The following is a 22,217-nucleotide window of genomic DNA, read 5'->3' as shown; positions in this document are numbered from 1 at the left end:
CTTACACATATTCATACTGTGCTTAAAAATGCAAATATTAATCCTATAAATTGTGAAGGTTGAAGGTATTGTAATGGTTCGAAGAAGTATTGTAATGGTCGGAAGAAATTGCAACCAAGCAAAAAGTTCAAATTACGAATAAAAGCGTTATTCAGATTTACATAATCGCGAGTGAAAGAAGTTTGTCATAATGTTGCAAGAGAGCGAAGTAATTTATTGCACTAATTGTTAATTACATTAAAAGAAAGTTAACACAAAAGTGCAACCCTAACTGATGCACAAGAGGATTGGATGGATTGAAGTGGAGGAATTGAGTTGTTGAGCTGATTACTCTTTGTTTCTTGATGTTTTGCAGTAAGTAAGTAGTCCGTACATAATATTATGTAGGTACCATCCATTTCATTGCAATTAAATGTCGGCGAATAAGAAAGGCAGCGCGAAAATATTAATTATACACAAATACCTCTGAAATGAGGATGCACAAAAAACATTGTGTTGAAGAGTTAACATAAATGCCATTATTTTATAACTGTACAACCTGCTAATTGGAAAAAATGCAATAATTTGCTGGAAAAAATCAGATTCTTTCGTGGTTCTGAGCAAATGTTGCCATTTCACTAATATTTTCAAAGAAAAAACAATCGAATGGTAGAATAAGTCGAGAACGTCCGGGGTTTCATAATCAAGCGAATCAAATACTTGAGTTACGTCTTGTAAAGAGTCAGGATAACTGAAGAGTATGCATGTGAATGTGCCAAGGCACAAATGTGTGGGGTTAATTATATCTACCCGTCCCTCCGACGTGATGGTTAGTTAATTTTAACCATTTGGGCAATTTCGATTATTGATCAAATTTAAACACTCTTTCTACTTTTCCGGATCTCGAGTTTATTTAATTGGATTCCATCAATTTTACAGTAACAAATATATTTTATTATTATAATCGAAAGTATGGATCATCTCCAATCGATGATTCGCAAACCCCAACTCGAGAAACTATTACTACTATACCTCGTAACCTCCTTTATCAAAATTTCAAAGTTCCTTGATGTTTTTACCTATACAAAAGATCCACAATCTTTTCGTTTAATTTATCTATATTTAAAAAAAAAAAAAATATTTTTAATTGTATACGTCGATTGTAATACTGAAATCTGAAAGAATTTTTCACCTGCTTTCAATAACAGTAGTTTATTTTGAAATACGTTCAAAAACAGCGAATTTATTTGAACTCGAATGTCAAGTGAACAAATTTACGTGCAATCTTCATTATGACGGTTCTCATACGAGACGTGCAATGCAAATTGTCAGAGGCTTTAGGGGTTAGAACAAAATGTATTATGTTAAAAAACATAACTTCATCACACAAAACTGTAGAACGTAATAAGGCAAATTAAATAAAAACAGATTTTTCGCCATATGAATTCCTAGAAAAATTTATATGTATATCTGATCGTGTACCCAAAAATAACGTATAATAAATCAAGGCGACTCGAAATTAGGATATCATTTTATAGATAAAAGCATAATAGTCTCAGTTCGCAATGTTGTTCCCATCGTAAGCTATAGAGCTTTCTGTCCTATCAATAAGATCAAACGTCACATTTTGTGCTACATTTTATTATATATATTCTAACGGTTAAAAATTCATAAAAAAGTGAAAAGAAATAATTTATATTAATATTGGCAACAAAGTGTAGTGAAATGTTTGATCTTCAACCAAAAATTAGGACGTTAAATTTTAACGAAAGAGATATCTTTACAGAATAATTCATTAAAAAAATAATTATTACGATCAACATCACGTTAATCAAGACAATAAAATGACTACGTGAACACAACCGTGTAATAATGAAGTTATTAAAATTAGAAAGGCAGGCGAAAAAAGGTTTACGCTTTGAAAACCACAACTATTCACGTTGCCATTCCTTGGCAAAAGCGCCGGCTGATAATGGTGCTTACGACATAATAATGACATATTTGCGCAATTCCAGAAGAAACGATGTGCGAAATTTGAATAATAAGTGCCAAGGATTATAGGTTAAGAAGCAGCTTTATTATTCGAATGCATCAGTTCTAGTAGTAGGTGAAAATCACCCCGCCGAATAACTAAATGAATATTCCATTTTATTAGGGTTAACTCGTAAACCTCACTGTAATATTTAATCATTGAAGAAGATAAAATCAAAACGTCTCAATGAAAACACGAAAAGACACATAAAATAAGAAGCAAATGGAACTCGAACCAGATCCTCGTGTCTGGCGTCACTTACATTTGAGCTATTGCCACTTCATTACATTCGATCATTTTTTATCAATCTCATGCTTTAATTTAGTAATTATTATCCTCTTCAAATCTGGTATTTCATGTTGTCTTTGGAAGTTGTTGATATTATCTTCTTCAATAGCCCCTCCAGCCTTTGAGGGTCATATAGAACGGGCGTCCATATTTTGTATTTTCATATTTTTTTCTATCATGCTGAAAAACATATTTTTTTACGTTAGAAAGGGAAATAATATTTTTTTCCAGTTTGCATCAAATATTTAAACTGGGATCCATTAATAAAATCCTAAAAATTGCCAAAATTAATAAATTATATTCCGCGTCGCTATCGTAACAATCGGTTTAATTTTAAAAATTATTTATTATATGAACGAGATAAAAGTGAAGTTACAGTTTTCTTACAAATTTCCCAAACAAAACGAACGTGTTTTCAAAATATCGAGTTCTCTTAATTTTTCTATGATTGGAGTAAATTTAAGTAAAAGTGTGGTTAGCGTTTTTGACAACATTTTTCACGTTTACTATTAAACTAAGATGTATACGTCACATTTGAAATGCACAGAAAACATTAAAAACTGTACAAAAGTGATGAAAAGGGATAATTTAACAAAAACAATATTTAGATTTTCACCCAGGCATCGAATGATCAATAGGTTAATGCAGTGATTTATCAATAGCTACGTTCTCAATCACTGCATAAACCACATTTACCGATTACAATGACGGAAATAGGAAAAATTCAAATCTCGTCATGTTATCGTAATGAACGTAACCGAACGTGTAACCGTGAACGGTTATATATATATTTTTAATACAGTAAATTAGAGGTACGTTTATGCCCATAATAATAAATAAATTAAACTAACACAAAATGGTATTTACATATTTCCGGATAAATAAAATAGGTTTTTGATTAAATACTTACATACTGTACACGCCAACAGCAGCCAGGGCAGGAACATGAAAGAAAAAAGAAAAAAATATTAGTAAAAATATTCCGACTATACGAAATATTCCAACACGGATGTTGGAGTAATATCTTCTCCTCTTGTAACTATGACGTATTTTTTGTTAAATTTCCATATTAACAATTATAAATTAGCTCAATTGTTAAACTTTGTACTTCACAAGGTTCTGCATTTAAGGATGAAATCAAGCACTACCATTGCGATTTCGTTACCCGGTACAATTTCCCGGAACCTACCAGACTAAAATGAATAAATCATTAATATATATATACCTGTCCGGAAATTCGAAGTATAAGCGAAAAACTGGTGAATCTACATTATATAAAGAATAGAGAAGACAAAATATATTCTTTTTCGATCATAGAATTTCGATCTCTTTTGACTTGACTTGTTTCCGACTAGACTTTTATTCCTGATTTACTTTTTGTCTGAGTCTTTTTTTTAAGTGAAACCGCACTGCTCCCAACCATTTGAATACAGTGAGACTATTTCATCCCCATTAGGGAATGTCGTGACGCTGAAGGTATTGGGAAGGAAAGGAGACAGGAAATATACAATATATCATTTTAAATGAACAAATTGTGAAATAATACAACTTAATCAAATAAAATCTATTGCGCACGCCAGGATGTGACCCCCCGACCTCCGGATTGCTAATAGAGAACGTTACCCCTCGACCACGGAAACCGTCGATTGAAAACTGAAGAACTTAATTTAATTAACACGTTGGTGACCGCAGCCTACCAGCACCAAACGCCACTCCTGAGTGAGCGCTGGGCCCAAGCTCACTCAAGACCACGCCCTGCATAGTTGTACTCTGTTGTTAATTTATTCTTCTTCATATATTTTTGCATTTTTCACATATCTATTGTACAAAAAAATCTGTATATTTATATGGGACGTGTGGGATTGCACTAACCTCCCCATATCCTGGGGAAAAAATATTATTAATTTATAAAAATATATCCCACATTTTCAAGTGTATTTTCACGGTTAAACTTGACGTTAATACCAATTATTATAAATACCTAGGTACACATAAGTTACTAGGTAATAATTAATTAGGCACTGATTTAGACATTACATGTTATGAGAGCTATAATAATTATTAAAGTTGCTGTTAGTCGTAAATTAACAAGAAGGTTTAGGGTTAGTTACAGGTAAATATAATAAGTAAGTTAGAGCTAGCTAATAAGTTCAGTGGATCTACCTTCCTTTCCTTACAAAAACAGATACCTACAGAAATATAATAAATACATTTTCTACCACTGTGAACAGAGTTTCACAAATCATAAAAATACTATTTATTTGGTAAATCAGCACGAACCCGAAGGATTTTAACCAGTGATTCCTGAACATATTTCGAGTAAAAATTGTCATTTTGCTGTCCGGCGATATATTTTTTCATTGAAGAAGGTAATACTAACAAATCTAAACGGAACATGAAACAGAACAAGACACAGAAAATAAAAAGTTGAAATTCCCAACTGTGAAACCTAGGATCTCTGTTTTACCCGGGACAACGCCTTTATCCACTCGAACATTGGAAACTAATTATTATACGTCATATTTGGCGACCAAAAAAATCATGAAATTTTCCTTGTCTTTTCACGTATAATTTTACAGGTAACAAAAAATGTTTTGTTTTATAATTAAGCTTAATCGACGACTCTTCAACACTGACAAACCTACAAAACCAACGTGGCAGTAAAACAAGGTATTGACATACATACTTCTTTTTTTAAATATTTTTTGATTTCTATTCATACGAGTACATTACAGTGTCTACCAAATTATTTACATTTGTATATAATAAATATTTAAAACTATTGTTAATATGCTGTTTGTTTTATGCTGGGTTTTTATTTATTTATTTGTTTTATGGTGTAAGGTAGGTTTGAGTAGGTGACACTGTAGTGTGTAATGTTATATGTTTCGTGAACACTTCACTAGGAGAACGATTATAAAACAATTCTCCTAACATAATTTAAAATACTATTTTTACTTCACCATACAAGTTTAATATAAAAAAGACGTAGGTATTAAAAGGACATTCCACAATGAATTAACTGTTTTAAAATAAGATTTTTTAAATGTGAATACCGCACGGAGAGTCCAACCGAAACACAAGAGCAGAATCGTCTGGAACCATTGATACAATGGCATCTCCAAATTGGGGTATGTTGTGAGGCTGAGGCAATGGGGAGGGGAAGGAGATGGGGAAGAGGAATGTGGAGAATACCTGGCTATTTAAATCTGGTCGCCAAACACGGCTAAACACATTTGAAGCAGCTTTTCAATTACGAATGGTCATCATAACCCAGGGCGATACTAAGAGTATATTTCACTTTGGAATGTGCCGCGAGTACATTATATATTATTTTAAATGAATAGATTGTGAAATAACACAAATTTATCAAATAAAATTGCAAGTAACTTATAAATAATCATAATAATTAGAAATCAGAAGTTGTTTTTGATATGAATAAAATAAAGTAGGTTTACTCGGTGCGTTCTTGTTCTCCGCCTTCTATACACGTCAATTGGGTATAATAGTTATAACGACTTATTTAGTAAAAAAAATAAAGATTGACAGTCAGCCGGTGCCATGTGGGACTTTCATAAACAGGGCCCGAAGGAAAACCAATAAAAAGCAGCTCGCGTGCAAAACGAACCAACGCGTGCAAAAATCCGTGTAAAATGTAAAACAGACGAATTCAGCACGATTGCCGTGCATCTCGCATATTGCCGAAAAAACCGCGGCCGGATTCCGATCAGTTCAACCGAAAAGTCAATAGGAACGGAATAGATGCATTTATAAGGAGTCAGTTGGTGCTAAACTACTAATGCGTTTCACAAGTGGCAGGATAACGGGACTTAAGATCATTCCTAACTTTGTCAATTGCTTTTACACTAAACAAGTGTGTGTTTTTAAATGTCAACTTGTAAAACAGAGGCACTTGACGCGGACACGTGATTAGGGCCCACGTATCAATGTTTCAGCATATCTGTATATTATTATAATAAATAACGAACTCCGCGCGTTGAATTTTAATAGCTCACAAAAAATTGATAATATATTATTTATATATTTACATGGAAAAACGGTACCCACCGACAGGATTCAGCATGTTTGTTTTCTAGAATTTGATGTAACACGAAAAATAAATAATGACGCAAAATACTTATGAAAAAAGTGGCGCTATACAAATTTTCCAATATTATTATTATAATTAAGCTGATTTTAAAAATAAAAGGTAAATAACTATCGTATAAACGAGACTATATTTCACTAGATCCTATTAACCGACCGCCACAACAAGGTAATGTGCCTTATATGGTGGTCGAAAAATCCAAAACAATGAGATAAACTATTATACACTGTATTGTAATGTCCACATACACTTTATGTATTTTACTACAGGATGTGTGTACCTATAAGCTATCATATGTATCTAACCTTTGTTGTACCTTCTGTTTATGAGTACATAAAGTTTTTTAAATTTGAATTTGAATGAATAAAACAGATTTATGAAAAATAAACTCAACTTCATCCAAGTTATATCTTACCGCTGAAAGATGGGGTAGTAATATTAATAATACATTAACAATATACTAACAATTGTTAATGTATATAAGTATGTTAGTGGTAAGACACTTGTTTTATGCCATAGTTGTAAGACAAATTATAGCAATTTTGCGCATTGCCCATGATCATAAACATGTATAGTTTTAAGTCACTAGTTATAAGTATTAAGTGTAAGTCACTAGTTTTAATCTTAGTTGTAAGCCACTAGTAATAAATTTTAACTGTCATAAGTTTTTTTACTATAAAATTTACAAATTACAATTTTTGTAATTTTCTCAACTACCATACTAGACTAAAGCCCTTATTTTGTTAGTCGAACATGATTGAGATCATAATGTAAGAACAAGGATAATAATATTTTATAGAAACAAATAAAATATCATAAGGTAAAAGGACATAATATATATATTTAAAAAAACACACGTAACATAAATGAAAATAAAGATTAAACATCACGATAAAAACACGTTTTAAAGAAAAAAGAAATAAAGATCAAAATATACTATTTATAAGTTTAAGTGATAGGGTAGAGGTTGTACACATACATTAAGTAGTATGCGGTCTTCGAGTTATTTTTGCATGAAAACGGCGCTATAGAAATAATCCAAACATAAACATTAACAAAGAGTGCTCGTAAACTTCGCATTCCCACTGAAGCGTCGCGGGTTCAATCTTCTGCTACCTGTGTCTTACATTAAAAGAGCAATATTTTGATGGTGGATGTAGGAGGAATTCAACCAAAAACTGGATATTATCCGTTATTCGTGTCTAATCTAGGAAGTTTGTCATCTTTAAAAAATATAGCTGTTTAAAAGTCAGTGAGTTTTCTAACACCTTCTCATTTTGTGGACGGTTTAGTTAAATTATTATTTTGGTAGCTAACAGAAAGGATAAAAAGCACAGACATAGGAATTAATAGACGAGAAGATAATGGCGAGGGGTAAAATCAACTGTTGAAGAACGAAGGGAGTGAAGCTGACTGTGATTCGTCAATAAATCAATCTGACAGTAAATAGGCATCTCGCATTATAATATCACCATTTACTTCTTAAAAGTAAAATCTTCTTTTGAATGAATAGACATTTTTACATGGGAGCGCAAATTACTCGCCGCGTTATGAACAAATTTGCGAAGTCCAAATTCGGCAAAAAAATTCGGTTCAATTTTCAGAGTCGAATATTTCGTTTAAGTATTTAGTTAAGACACTTTTATAAGTGTTCATAATTTACTTCCCAGCAACCAACCAGCTTTGTGTTTCGCGTCCAGACGTTTCTCGATGTGATAGTAACAACTGATTCATATTATACGATGTGAATATGCTTAAAATAAAGTAAAATAATGCTTATATATGGAATGTAATACGACAATTGGGTTTATTCTCTTTTTCAAATCTATATTTACAAGTTTTCATAGTACAAGTCAAAATTTTGCCGTGTTATTTCGTAAAATGAACCGATGATGCCTCGACCATAGTTCGCACAAGAATGATGACGTCACGTTTTCAAATTTCACTTGAGGCCATACGCGAGCACAGCCGGCTCCAATGGAACCGGTATGGGGAGTGGGGATAATACGCTTTTAATCACTTAGGGCAGGTCTACTAATATTCATATGTCTATGATAAAAAGAAAGTGTAATTAAAATGTACAACGATGCCCCCTGGAGCCCGCGCGGCACGCGACAGCCGCCCATCATTAGCCAATGTCCCTTTAGCAAGAGGGATTTTACTCTACCAATAATTATTGTTTCCCGCTGCCATCGAACAAGTATTCTTAATATATTATTATACGTCGATGCCCGCTGCAAATCATTCGGCCTCGCGATAAAACAGAGATGGCTAATGGGCCTCCTTGCGCACTCCGGTCTTGCGACCCAGTGATTAATTATTGCTTTTATTAACCGGTCAGTGGTTGAGTGGGCATAGCGCTTGGGTCTCACCCGAGCGTCGCGTGTTCGATTCCTCGGCTGGCTAAGTCCTCCATCACAACACAAGCAACATTTTCGGCTTTCTGTGGTGGTAGTAGGAGATTTTCAAACATTGTTGGGTTATTCGTAACCCGGGAATGTTTGTCTTTCTTTTAAAAAAAAAAAAAAAAAAAAAAATAAAATAAGATGTTTTATATTGCTTATCGGTCGTATTACATACAGTCACTTATAGAATATGTAAATTATTATATGAACTAGCGCGCTAATGTGTCGAGCTACGTAGAGCAATACACCAAGTCAGAAACCTTAAGAGGAAACTACAAGCCAAAAATAATAATAATAATAATAATTGGATGACTTGTATAGCGCCGTTTTGGTGCAAAATCACCTCAAGGGCGCTGTACAAACTTATAATACATTTCTAAGGTGATCTATGTTATTACTTAACTATTTATGGAGATAATATACAGTACAATACTTACCTGGTAGGTCAATTGAGATTAACACTTAATTAACATTATATAATTGTTTATTAGCGAAATTATTATTATATTATATAATTGTTTATATTATATAATTATTATATATTATATTATATAATTATGTGTATATTCTTGGCATACCTTATATTGTAGGTAATAGGCATTAAAATCGCATGACAAACGGAGTCTAGAAAGATTCGATTTCAAGCACAAAACTGGTTTTTATATATTTTGTAAATAATTTTATAAGAAAGCAAATAAGTTAATCAAGTGAAACTGTCACAGATCATCTTAGCTATAATACTGTATTTTTAAAAAGTTGTTTTCTTTACGCGTTAATACATTTCTATCGAAATTTTTTTTTTTAATAGTTTAAATTTATATTTTTTACTAAGTAATTTATTTTTTTATTTGTATTTACTCAAGCAAAACGATAGGAAAACCTTTAATTTATATAAAGCATATTTTTTGGTATTCATAATGTACACCAATTCCTTATAAAGATTAATCAAAATAGTGATTTAGCATTAAGCTTCGCCTTAAGAAGTCGGAAGATGTAAGTAAAAAAGATCAAAAAATGTAAATAAGCATTGATAATTTCGTAAAGAGAGGAGGGTGAGGAGAATGTATGAATGTGAATGGTAAAAGTCGGGAAGCCCTAGGACACATGTCAAAATCAAAGGAACCAAATACTTGAGTCGGGCCATGTCATAAGTGAGAATAAAGGGTATATTTGAGACATTGTTGTATTCGGTTCCATGATAAATCAACACATCGACAATTAAACACACCTTTAAAAAGTGATATAAAGTCATTAGAAACGATGAAAACAAGAAATTAAACCTAACTTAACCTAACCTACTTAACCCAGTTAATATATTTTTTGTTTCATAACTTTCCATGACTTCATACCTATAACTTTTTAAATATGTGATGAATTATCATTTTGATGATTTATCCGGTCACCGTTGTTGTACGGGACGTGTTCTCCTGCACAAGAAAAAACTATAAAATATAAGCACCGGCACACATTTACCTTTGTCCTGTGTAACGATTCAAATAAAGCACTTGAGGTATTTCATTTGAACCATTACAGAGTTATTTAAAATATCATAAAAATGCAGGGAATATCGACTCTTGTAATATGTTTGCCTCAATGAATGCGTCTTGAGAAAGACGATATATTCGAAATTTGTAATTTGCTTTTGAAAAGAACGCCTTTATAAAGGCGGTTGTTTTTATTGCGGATAAAACTCCTTGTATTCGTCCAAGGTCAGTCAGTAACGGCTCTGTGACATCGGGGCCAGTGAGCAGGACCGCACGCTGGAGGGAAGGCTCTCCGGGACTGGCTGGCAGGCGGGCTGGCAGGCGGGCTGGCAGGCGGGCTGGCAGGCGGGCTGGCTCAGTCGGCAACGTTCAGTCCCCTCGATCCAGGGAATATCGACTCTTGTATGTTTGCATAAATGAATGCGTCTTGAGAAAGACGATATATTCGACATTTGTAATTTGCATATTGAAAAGAACGCCTTTATAAAGGCGGTTGTTTTTATTGCGGATAAAACTCCTTGTATTCGTCCAAGGTCAGTCAGTAACGGCTCTGTGACATCGGGGCCAGTGAGCAGGACCGCACGCTGGAGGGAAGGCTCTCCGGGACTGGCTGGCAGGCGGGCTGGCAGGCGGGCTGGCAGGCGGGCTGGCAGGCGGGCTGGCAGGCGGGCTGGCTCAGTCGGCAACGTTCAGTCCCCTCGATCCAGGGAATATCGACTCTTGTATCAGTGGCGGCTCGTGACTTTTGGGTTACTAGAGTGCTAATATTACAAAAAATGGCTTAATTGATGTTGTTGTAGCTGAAAACGATTTTTTATTTTTTTTTCGAAAATTTATTTTTTGTATGAAGATTTTCAGGAATTCCGTGCGGCGCACGGCTATACTGAAATTTCCTGAAAATCTTCATACAAAAAATCGATTTTCGAAAAAAAAAAAAAAATCATTTTCAGCTATAACAACATCAGAAATGCCATTTTTTATAATATTAGCACTCTAGTACACCCAAAAGTCACGAGCCGCCACTGTCTTGTATGTTTGCATAAATGAATGCGTCTTGAGAAAGACGATATATTCGACATTTGTAATTTGCATATTGAAAAGAACGCTTTTATAAAAGCGGTTGGTTTTTATTGCGGGTGCAACTTCTTGTATCCCTCCAGGCTCAGTCGGTAACGGCTCTGCGGGGCGCTGGCTGGTTCAGTAGGCAATGGCAGATCCTCTCTCCGAGGCTGGCTGTTGGGAAGGCTCAGTGAAGCCCGAGGCAGAGGCGCCGCGACGTCGGGGCGTCGTTGGCTTGTCGGTGAGCAGCGAGCTCAGCAGCAGGCAGTTGCAGTAGACAGCGGAAGTGGAGCGGGGGGGGGAACCGGGTTGAAATCAAACACAGCGTGTTGCTCTCAGGTAGCGAAGCGGGTCAGGCAGAGCGGACAGCGGTAGGTGTTGCTCGGTCCAGGGCTTATGGCGGAATGGTGAAGGGACCGGTTTTTGCGGCGCCTTTATAAGATTCTATAGGACCGCGCCTCCGACCCTTGATTGTATTATGAAATTCCCCTAACGAGCTTGCTTTTATCTTGCTATGAAGCTCGCCACGTTTGTAGGATTAAATCTGTTTATCTCAGAAATATAGGAATATTTTATAATATTAGACCTTATCTGCCTCTGTCGCCCTGCCAAAACCACATCGTCGCAATATTGTTTATTTAGTTATAATAAGACATATTCTACAAGATAAGTGGTCAAATCTCTGTAACATTTTCAGAGTTTCGCTGATTACATAATTATCTTACGTGTAACATATTTTATTTCTATTCGAGCTTATTTAATTAACATATAAGTATCTTTGTATATAATTATTTAGTTAACATTGTTTCCTATTATTACAGGAAGGGCTTGCAAATTTGTATTTTTTTTACAAATCTCTTGGATACACGTGAGTCGCTCAAGCAGGTTTTGTGCTTAGCCAATCAGCGGCTGCCTAGCCAGAGTAAGATGGTTGCTTGAGTTGAAGCGAGACAACTGCCTTTTAGGTCCGAGCGATAAAATTTACCGTTAAACGGCAGGGCAGGTTTTTAAACATGAGTTACCTATATGTAAGGCAGGTTTATCAACATTAGTTTTATGGAAGGTTTTACATAGTTTTCGACAGTGGTAAATATGATGGCATTTTGTTGTGTTTTTTTTATAATTGATGTACATTTTATATTGATGATGCTGATGACGTTCGATACACTCCTTCCCGTGCAGTAGTGGCTGCACCGAGCTATTTTTTCGAACGTGTCAGTCTTCGGTGGTGGTTGATGCATCCAAATCCAGTGATTGAGTGCGTGGTCACTCCTCCCATCTGGCCGTGGTGATTACTCTTGGGGCTTGCTTGTTAGTTCTCGGTTCCAGGGAGCGGCTGCAGGGTGACGCGCGTGGGATTTGGGCGCGCTCGCAGGTTTTGAATGGCGGTGAACTGGTATCCTTTTGTGTCGGGGTATCGGTCGTGCATTTTTGAGTTGTTGCGTATCCGGGGGAGGGGGGCATTTCAGGCCGGATGTGCGCTTAGGTGCGCGCTGGAACTGTGAAGGGGCCAGAGTTGAATCCGGCTAGCTTGCTGCTGCAATTTTGATGACAAGCCGGACATCATGTAGTCACGGGGATTACTTTGCGGCATATCCAGAGCCGGCATTCGAAGCCGGTACGGTCACTACAAACTTGTGGGTGACAGGCTAGCCATCATGTAGTCACGGTTCACTGCATATCCGGGACCGGCATTCGAGGCCGGGACGGTCGCAGCAAACACGTGATTGACAGGATGGCCAACATTTAGTCACAGTTTGCAGCATATCCGCAACGATTCGAGGCCGGGACGGTCGCCGCAAACTTGTGAGTGACCATTATATAGTTGCGGTTTTGCTGCATATCCGGGACCGGCATTCGAGGCCGGGACGGTCGCAGCAAACACGTAGGTGACTGGCTGGCCGCAGTCGAATCGGGCTGCGCTCCGGATGGTGTCGGCTCTCGAGATGTTACGTATCCGGGGGGCCGGCATTCGAGGTCGGGCCGGTCGCTTCAAGCTCGTGGGTAGACGTAGCCATCATACGCGCATCAGGGGGCTCTGGCTGGTGATGGTGGCCCAGTGTAGTAGGGGGCCTATCCAACAAGGCGGGCTGCGGTACTGCAAACTCGGCAGCTTGGCGGCGAGATGTTTATTTTTATAGGTCTGCAATCTGTTTTGCGTGCCAGTTAGCATTCATCCCCCGGCAAAGCGCACGTAATGATCCCCAGTGTACTCGAATTGTATTGTCGTCATCTTATCGGAGTCCTGGGGGTGCGGGTCACTGTACGGCTGGCACATCGTATAAGGTAGTAGGGTACTCCGTCTGTAGGCGGTGTCACTGGTTGCATAGGTTTCTGGCCGCCAGCGCGCTCGGGGTGCATGTTATACCCCGGCTGAGTAGATATTCTGGCTGTCTGGCGGGCAGGCTGACACCTCTCATGGCTCTGCGGGCTAGTGCATGCAGTGTGAGCGTTGTTTGGTTGCTCACCCGGGCAATGTCACCGGCAATGTTACTGATTATCACCGGCGGTGTCACCGGTTGCGCAGGACCCATGCGCATTGTACCGCGGCTGGTTAGATATACTGGTTGGCTGTCGGGCTGTCCACTGTAGAATTTGAGTAGGTACGACACCGCATCCGGGATGTCACCGGCAATGTCACTGGTTGGCACTGGCGATGTACTGGTTGTCACCGGCGATGTACTGTTTGTCACCGGCGCACAGGACTCGTTCGCATTGTAGCTCGGCTATTTAGGTATACTGGTTGGCTGTCGGGCTGTCTACTGTAGAATTTTAGTATGTAAGGCACCGCATCCGGGATGTCACCGGCAATGTCACTGGTGATGTACTGGTTGTCACCGGCGATGGATGGTTGTCACCGGCTACACAGGACTCGTGCGCATTATATCTCGGCTGTTTATGTATACTGGTTGGCTGTCCGATGTAGAGTTTGACAGGCAGTGGCTCATCGTGCCGCTCTGAGTATGTAAGACACTGCATCCGGGATGTCACCGGCAATGTCACTGGTTGTCACCGGCGATGTACTGGTTGTCGCCGGCGGCGTCACTGGTTGCGCAGGCCTCGTGCGCGTTATACATTGGCTGAGTTTGTATACTGGCTGGCTGTCCAATGTAGAGTTTGACAGGCAGTGGCAAGCCGTGTGGGCGTTGTTTGCTCACTGGAGCGGTGACTGTGTGTAATCACCGCCGCCGGGATGTCACTGGTTGCGCAGGCCTCTGCTCTATATACCTCGGTAAGCGATAGCAAGCTCAAATAAACCCGAGCCATGTGGGGCCCGGGGCCGAGGTGCTGCGACATCGGGAGCAGCGAGCACAGGAAAGCACGTGGGCCCGGGGAAGAGGCGCTGAAACAACGGGGCCTTGGTCTCCGGCAAGCCCGGTGAAGAGGCGCCGCGACGTTGGGGCGTCGTTGGCCTGTCGGTGGAGCCCGAGCCAAGAGGGCTCAGGGCATGAGGGAGCCCGAGCCGAGAGGGCTCAGGGCTCGGTGGGAGGGGGGTGCCCCTGGACTGCTCTGACATCGGCTGGTGTTCCAGCGAGCAGAACCGCACGCTGGCGGGAAGGCGGTCGGGAGCCGGCGTGTGTCTGCTTTCAGGGCGGGAAACCGGCATCTTAGATGACTTCCGGGTCTCTCAGCCACTGCAAGGTGATGACATCTCCACCGGGGCAGGACTGAAGGCGTGATGTGTGGTTCCGGCTCGAATGGACCACTTTGTACGGGACGTGTTCTCCTGCACAAGAAAAAACTATAAAATATAAGCACCGGCACACATTTACCTTTGTCCTGTGTAACGATTCAAATAAAGCACTTGAGGTATTTCATTTGAACCATTACAGAGTTATTTAAAATATCATAAAAATGCAGGGAATATCGACTCTTGTAATATGTTTGCCTCAATGAATGCGTCTTGAGAAAGACGATATATTCGAAATTTGTAATTTGCTTTTGAAAAGAACGCCTTTATAAAGGCGGTTGTTTTTATTGCGGATAAAACTCCTTGTATTCGTCCAAGGTCAGTCAGTAACGGCTCTGTGACATCGGGGCCAGTGAGCAGGACCGCACGCTGGAGGGAAGGCTCTCCGGGACTGGCTGGCAGGCGGGCTGGCAGGCGGGCTGGCAGGCGGGCTGGCAGGCGGGCTGGCAGGCGGGCTGGCTCAGTCGGCAACGTTCAGTCCCCTCGATCCAGGGAATATCGACTCTTGTATGTTTGCATAAATGAATGCGTCTTGAGAAAGACGATATATTCGACATTTGTAATTTGCATATTGAAAAGAACGCCTTTATAAAGGCGGTTGTTTTTATTGCGGATAAAACTCCTTGTATTCGTCCAAGGTCAGTCAGTAACGGCTCTGTGACATCGGGGCCAGTGAGCAGGACCGCACGCTGGAGGGAAGGCTCTCCGGGACTGGCTGGCAGGCGGGCTGGCAGGCGGGCTGGCAGGCGGGCTGGCAGGCGGGCTGGCAGGCGGGCTGGCAGGCGGGCTGGCTCAGTCGGCAACGTTCAGTCCCCTCGATCCAGGGAATATCGACTCTTGTATGTTTGCATAAATGAATGCGTCTTGAGAAAGACGATATATTCGACATTTGTAATTTGCATATTGAAAAGAACGCTTTTATAAAAGCGGTTGGTTTTTATTGCGGGTGCAACTTCTTGTATCCCTCCAGGCTCAGTCGGTAACGGCTCTGCGGGGCGCTGGCTGGTTCAGTAGGCAATGGCAGATCCTCTCTCCGAGGCTGGCTGTTGGGAAGGCTCAGTGAAGCCCGAGGCAGAGGCGCCGCGACGTCGGGGCGTCGTTGGCTTGTCGGTGAGCAGCGAGCTCAGCAGCAGGCAGTTGCAGTAGACAGCGGAAGTGGAGCGGGGGGGGGAACCGGGTTGAAATCAAACACAGCGTGTTGCTCTCAGGTAGCGAAGCGGGTCAGGCAGAGCGGACAGCGGTAGGTGTTGCTCGGTCCAGGGCTTATGGCGGAATGGTGAAGGGACCGGTTTTTGCGGCGCCTTTATAAGATTCTATAGGACCGCGCCTCCGACCCTTGATTGTATTATGAAATTCCCCTAACGAGCTTGCTTTTATCTTGCTATGAAGCTCGCCACGTTTGTAGGATTAAATCTGTTTATCTCAGAAATATAGGAATATTTTATAATATTAGACCTTATCTGCCTCTGTCGCCCTGCCAAAACCACATCGTCGCAATATTGTTTATTTAGTTATAATAAGACATATTCTACAAGATAAGTGGTCAAATCTCTGTAACATTTTCAGAGTTTCGCTGATTACATAATTATCTTACGTGTAACATATTTTATTTCTATTCGAGCTTATTTAATTAACATATAAGTATCTTTGTATATAATTATTTAGTTAACATTGTTTCCTATTATTACAGGAAGGGCTTGCAAATTTGTATTTTTTTTACAAATCTCTTGGATACACGTGAGTCGCTCAAGCAGGTTTTGTGCTTAGCCAATCAGCGGCTGCCTAGCCAGAGTAAGATGGTTGCTTGAGTTGAAGCGAGACAACTGCCTTTTAGGTCCGAGCGATAAAATTTACCGTTAAACGGCAGGGCAGGTTTTTAAACATGAGTTACCTATATGTAAGGCAGGTTTATCAACATTAGTTTTATGGAAGGTTTTACATAGTTTTCGACAGTGGTAAATATGATGGCATTTTGTTGTGTTTTTTTTATAATTGATGTACATTTTATATTGATGATGCTGATGACGTTCGATACAGTTGTATACATGTGAATGAAGCAGCGGCGTACGCCAAGACTGAGTTGTTTGGCGGTCAATTCTATCTAGATACCCCGGCGGGGAGACGTAAGTTTGTTAATTGTAGCCTGAAACCGTAGTATAACTATTACATACTAGTAATAGTATCTAGATACGTGAAAGTGGATCAACATTAAACTATCAGGGCTATCCGATATATCAGATAAGTTAGTCAAATTTTCAAGTCTTTTATATAAAAAAAATTCAATGATATAACTTTTTTTAATGGTTTCCATTTTCAGTTAAATCAAATCAAAACGACTTAATAATCGAATGCTTTTTGACAGCACACAAATTGTTTGGCAGACAGTCGATACAATGACAATTTAAGACAACGATTAAAATAAAACAAAAATATATATTCAACGATACAGATTACAACTATTCAACATAAATGGAAATAAAAAAAAACTTGTTTCGGCGTACAACTGATCACACATGAAATCGATGGGTTACGTCGATAATGGCTTTACTGGGCTTTTGAACGTCAAAAAACATGAAGAATATTACACTAAGCTATTGTAAATTCATTCACAATCTCTTAATAATGGAAATCTTTTTCATAAATGTCCGAAAAACAACATGTTTAAAATAATGTAAATAATTAAATAAGAACATATTCTAAACACATTAGCTAAATCGAAAATAACAAAATGTAGGAACACGGCTTTAAAACGACGGGTTATTTTAAAGGTGCGACTGATAATAATCATTATCAATGGCTACCTGATTTTCATAACAAATAGTGAGTCATCAAAATCAGTGGAAACACTTGATTGAATAATAAATATGTGACAATCGGATGACCCGTGGTAATTTTAATCAAAATATGTATAAACGATAAAGAATTTAATTATATCGAATACAAACTATTGTTAATAAACTACATTTTTACTACACTTAGGTACGTAAAAAAATAAATATAAAAAAAATTTAATAATCGAACTATAATCGAATCGACAATAGTTTGTGCCTAAAGTTTAAAAAAATTGAATTCAAAGCGATGTATCAATAATTATTAAACACTTTCAATTTATTTATCAATTTTACTTTCACTGTGGAGTCATTTTAGCACGACTCGTCAAACGTGAATTATACCACAATACTCAATCCCGTATTAACACGATAAAATAAAGCATTAACACGATAACATAAAGCATTAGTACGATATAAAAGCATTAACACGATGAAACAAAGTATTAACACGATCAAAACCAAAGTATTAACACGATGAAACAAAGTATTAACAAGATTAGTATTAACACGATTAAAAAAATCACATAAACTTACCTAAATATATTTGTGTCACGAAGAATCCGTTAACTTCCAACCAAAGTGGATATTGAATTTATGGTTCGACGACTAAACAGAATAGTGGAAAAACAGAACTGATATAAAGTCGCAAAAAGTGACAAATATCTAACTTAACATAACCTAAACTCATGTAATTTACATTAAATTGTTGCCTTTTCATCACTTTCCCCAATTTTTCACAAGCGTTCTGTTTTGCCAATGTTATGTTTAGTCCGGTTACCTGATTTTTTAAAATATATTTCAAATTTTGAAACAGTTTTCCACTAAAAAAATTATCATAGCTAACCAATTATCAAAACCACAAACGTCACCGAGTATAATCATTCAGGTTTATTACGTAATATAACCGGCGTCGAAATAATAATAGCTTAATTTTGTGCAATAGTTTGAAATGAAGAAAAGCTCGAATGAAACAAACAGAGCAATAAACACGTCGACAGGAAGCATGCATGTTATAAATGTGTCATCAGAGAACGATCGACCCAACGTCGAAAAATATACATTATAACGCCTCGTGAAAGCGAAATACTTAACAAATAAATGTTATGTAAAACACGTTGTAGTTGCGATAACGTGGACGATAGGGCGGGTCGGCTAAGCTTTTTTCGAATGTGGATACGTGAGGGGACTCAAAAGTTACGCATTCAAACGATGTTAGCGAAAAAAAAACTACTTCTTTCATATTTCACAACACTCTATCAGCTTTTTGTTTGTTTTACTATCCCAGTACCTACAATACTTAATTATTTATATAAACAATTACACTTTAAAACGTATTTATGACCTCCCATAACCGTCACACATCTACTTAAAATAAAGGTATTTCGCTTTGAATTTTACGAGAAGGTTGCGTTTTCACATCGGGGTCATTAATTTTAGCAGTGAATAACTGGGCCTTACCGTATCGCATTGCTAAAAAGGTCGTGCGTTGTAGAGATGAGTGAAGACTGACAATCGTTCGATGGATTATTTTTATTTAAAAAAATTTACACGGCTGTTCGAATCCAAATAATTCTGTTCGGGTGACAATTGACAGGCTATGCGAAGTTCGATGTGGCAAGCTGATAAATCTTTCTAGACAACACAAGTTAAATACGCGCGAGCAGTTCCAACAGTAAGTAAGTACATTGTTCATACCTACATCAGAACACAGTATTTATATGGGTAGCAGCCGGTGATTACAGATTATGTAATGTGTAGCAACCAGTGATTACAGGTTATGTAATGTGTAGCAGCCGGTGATTACAGATTATGTAATGTATAGCAGACGGTGATTACAGATTATGTAATGTGTAGCAGCCGGTGATTACAGGTTATGTAATGTATAGCAGCCGGTGATTACAGATTATGTAATGTGTAGCAGACGGTGATAACAGATTAAAATCAATACAAATATAATAAAATATAAAAATATAATAATCAATAAAAAAATAAAATCAATTAAAATAACCGGCGAAAATCAGAAAAACCTATTGTTCTTCATATTTGAAGTGAATATTACGTTATTTTTTCGTAGATGTTATATTTTTTGTACAACCAATGTAATTGTTCCATACATAAGCCTCGGCAGAGAGCAAAATTAATCACTGAGGAATCGAAGAATTACATAACAATTTTTGACGGCCCACCCTAGATAGTAAAAACGCCTTGAATCGCCCCCGTCTTGTTGTAAGCAGCGCAGTGTGGCCATTTCGCCGTGTCATAACAGCCGGTCATAAATATGTATTAAATGTTTAATGTTTATACGGATAGATCGTTTAATATGGAAATTGGCATTAAACGGGGGTGCGTCTTGGTATCGTGTATTCACCATCTACCGTCCGTCTATCGGACCGGTCGGCTGTGACTGCGCGCGGTGGGTAGACAGTTAGAGGGCAGTGTGGGTAGGTGTAGGTGCCTGCCCCGGGATGGCCCGCGAGACTGGCGAGGGATGGTCGCACTTACAATCGCGAGGAGGGGTGCCATTCATGCTGCATACATTACTTTTAAAATTTTAAAACGGAAGCATTCCATATGTAGCTAGTGGGCATGTCATCGTGCGGACACATGTCGCGCACTGAGTGTTAAGTCGGCGTATCTGCAAGCACTTTTTTCTCTATGTAAGATAGGCTGCATTTAGTATGTTCCTGATTTGAGGATTGAACAAATGGACTATTGTGATGCTGAAGTGAGTAGCGAAGGTATAGAAGTCAGGATACAGCAAGGTTATGAATTACAACCTGCCTATTAAGATCCTATCGATTTGACAGCCTTTCGTAGTCGAGTCATAAGGCTCTCGACTAGAAGCTGAAGGTCTCAGGTTCAAAATCAGGTTGTGCCTTTTGACAATTTACTCTTTTAAGTAGTATATTTGAGGCACGTTCCATAGTGGAAGATACTTTCAGAATCGCCCTGGTGTAAGACCACCATTCAGTATTGAAACGTTACTTGCAATGACTTTAGCCATGTTTAGTGTTCTGAATAGCCAAGTACTTTTCTATTTTCCTCTTCCTCCTTCTGTCTCCTTCTTCTCCCAACTACCTTAAGCCTCACAACATACCCCAATTGGGGATGCCATAGTCTCACTGGCTCCAGACGGTTGGGAGGAGTTGGGACTCTTGTGCGATATTCACATAAAAAAGATAACTAATAGTAGGCAGGCGTATAGATTCGAATGGCATGTAACCCTGTCTTAGCACACACTCATCAATCTATTCATACCCATAAATCGTTTCCTACATCATTTTCTATGATTCCGACTCTTGACGTGATCGAACTCAAACATTTGATTTACTTCATCGTGGCCTGTATTTATGAAGTATCCTCGACTCTTATTCCATACACTTGCGCGTCAAATATTCTCCTGATATTATTTCTCTGTGCATCTACTCAACATGTCCAAGCGTCGAAGTGTCCAACTAAGCGAAGGCAGCTTTCTCAATATTCTTCATTATGCTTTCATCGAATATTCTAAACGCCTCATTCGCAACACAGTTATAAATTAATTTATTGTCGATTTAAAGTGGTAATCTTTAACTATCCAACGAGGTTAAAAACACTATATTTAAACTTACGGTAGATGAAAAAATCTGGGTTCAGAGACAAAGATCTAATCATTTTACAAATGAGGTTGTCAGACATTAACTTTGTGTCACTTCTAATGATCATTTTTGACATATTGGATATACAGGGTTTTCCAATAAGAGGTGTTATTTTGATAGTCAATCGTAAAAGATCAATGGTTTCGTTGCTTGTATGGCACGTAGCGCAGTCTTGTTGAAAGTAAACGTTGTCCAGATCAATACTATCCAATTCCGGCCATAAAAGATCATTAATCACCTCTCGATAGCGCAATCAATTCACCGTAACTGTTGCCCCAGCCTCATTTTCGAAAAAGTAAGGTCAATAACTCCGCCGGACCATAAACCGCACCAAACAGTCACACGTTGAGGATAGAGAGGCTTTTCAACAATAACTCTTGGATTTTCCGAGCCCCAGATGCGACAATTTTGCTTGTTGACGAAGCCACCGAGATGGAAATGGGCCTCATCACTCAAGATGATTTGCATTTAATTCACTCAAGTGAATTTTAATAATTTCAATGCGTTGTCGAAGCGTTTATCGTTCCATTTTTATTAATGGCGTAGTTTCCGTAGTTTCTACTTATCAAATGTCAAAAAATGACAGTTTCAAAAGTAACATCTACCGAAATAGCGGGCTATTCAAAATAACACCTCTTATTGGAAAACCCTGTAGATTAAATAATAACACGAGTAGTGTCTTGTGAACGTGTTTTTTTGTGA

The sequence above is a fragment of the Hesperophylax consimilis genome, chromosome 23 (assembly GCF_061612785.1).
Source record: "Hesperophylax consimilis isolate HC1 chromosome 23, BYU_Hcon_1.0, whole genome shotgun sequence".
In the NCBI taxonomy this organism is placed as follows: domain Eukaryota; kingdom Metazoa; phylum Arthropoda; class Insecta; order Trichoptera; family Limnephilidae; genus Hesperophylax; species Hesperophylax consimilis.
Note: the sequence above shows the minus strand (reverse complement) of the source record.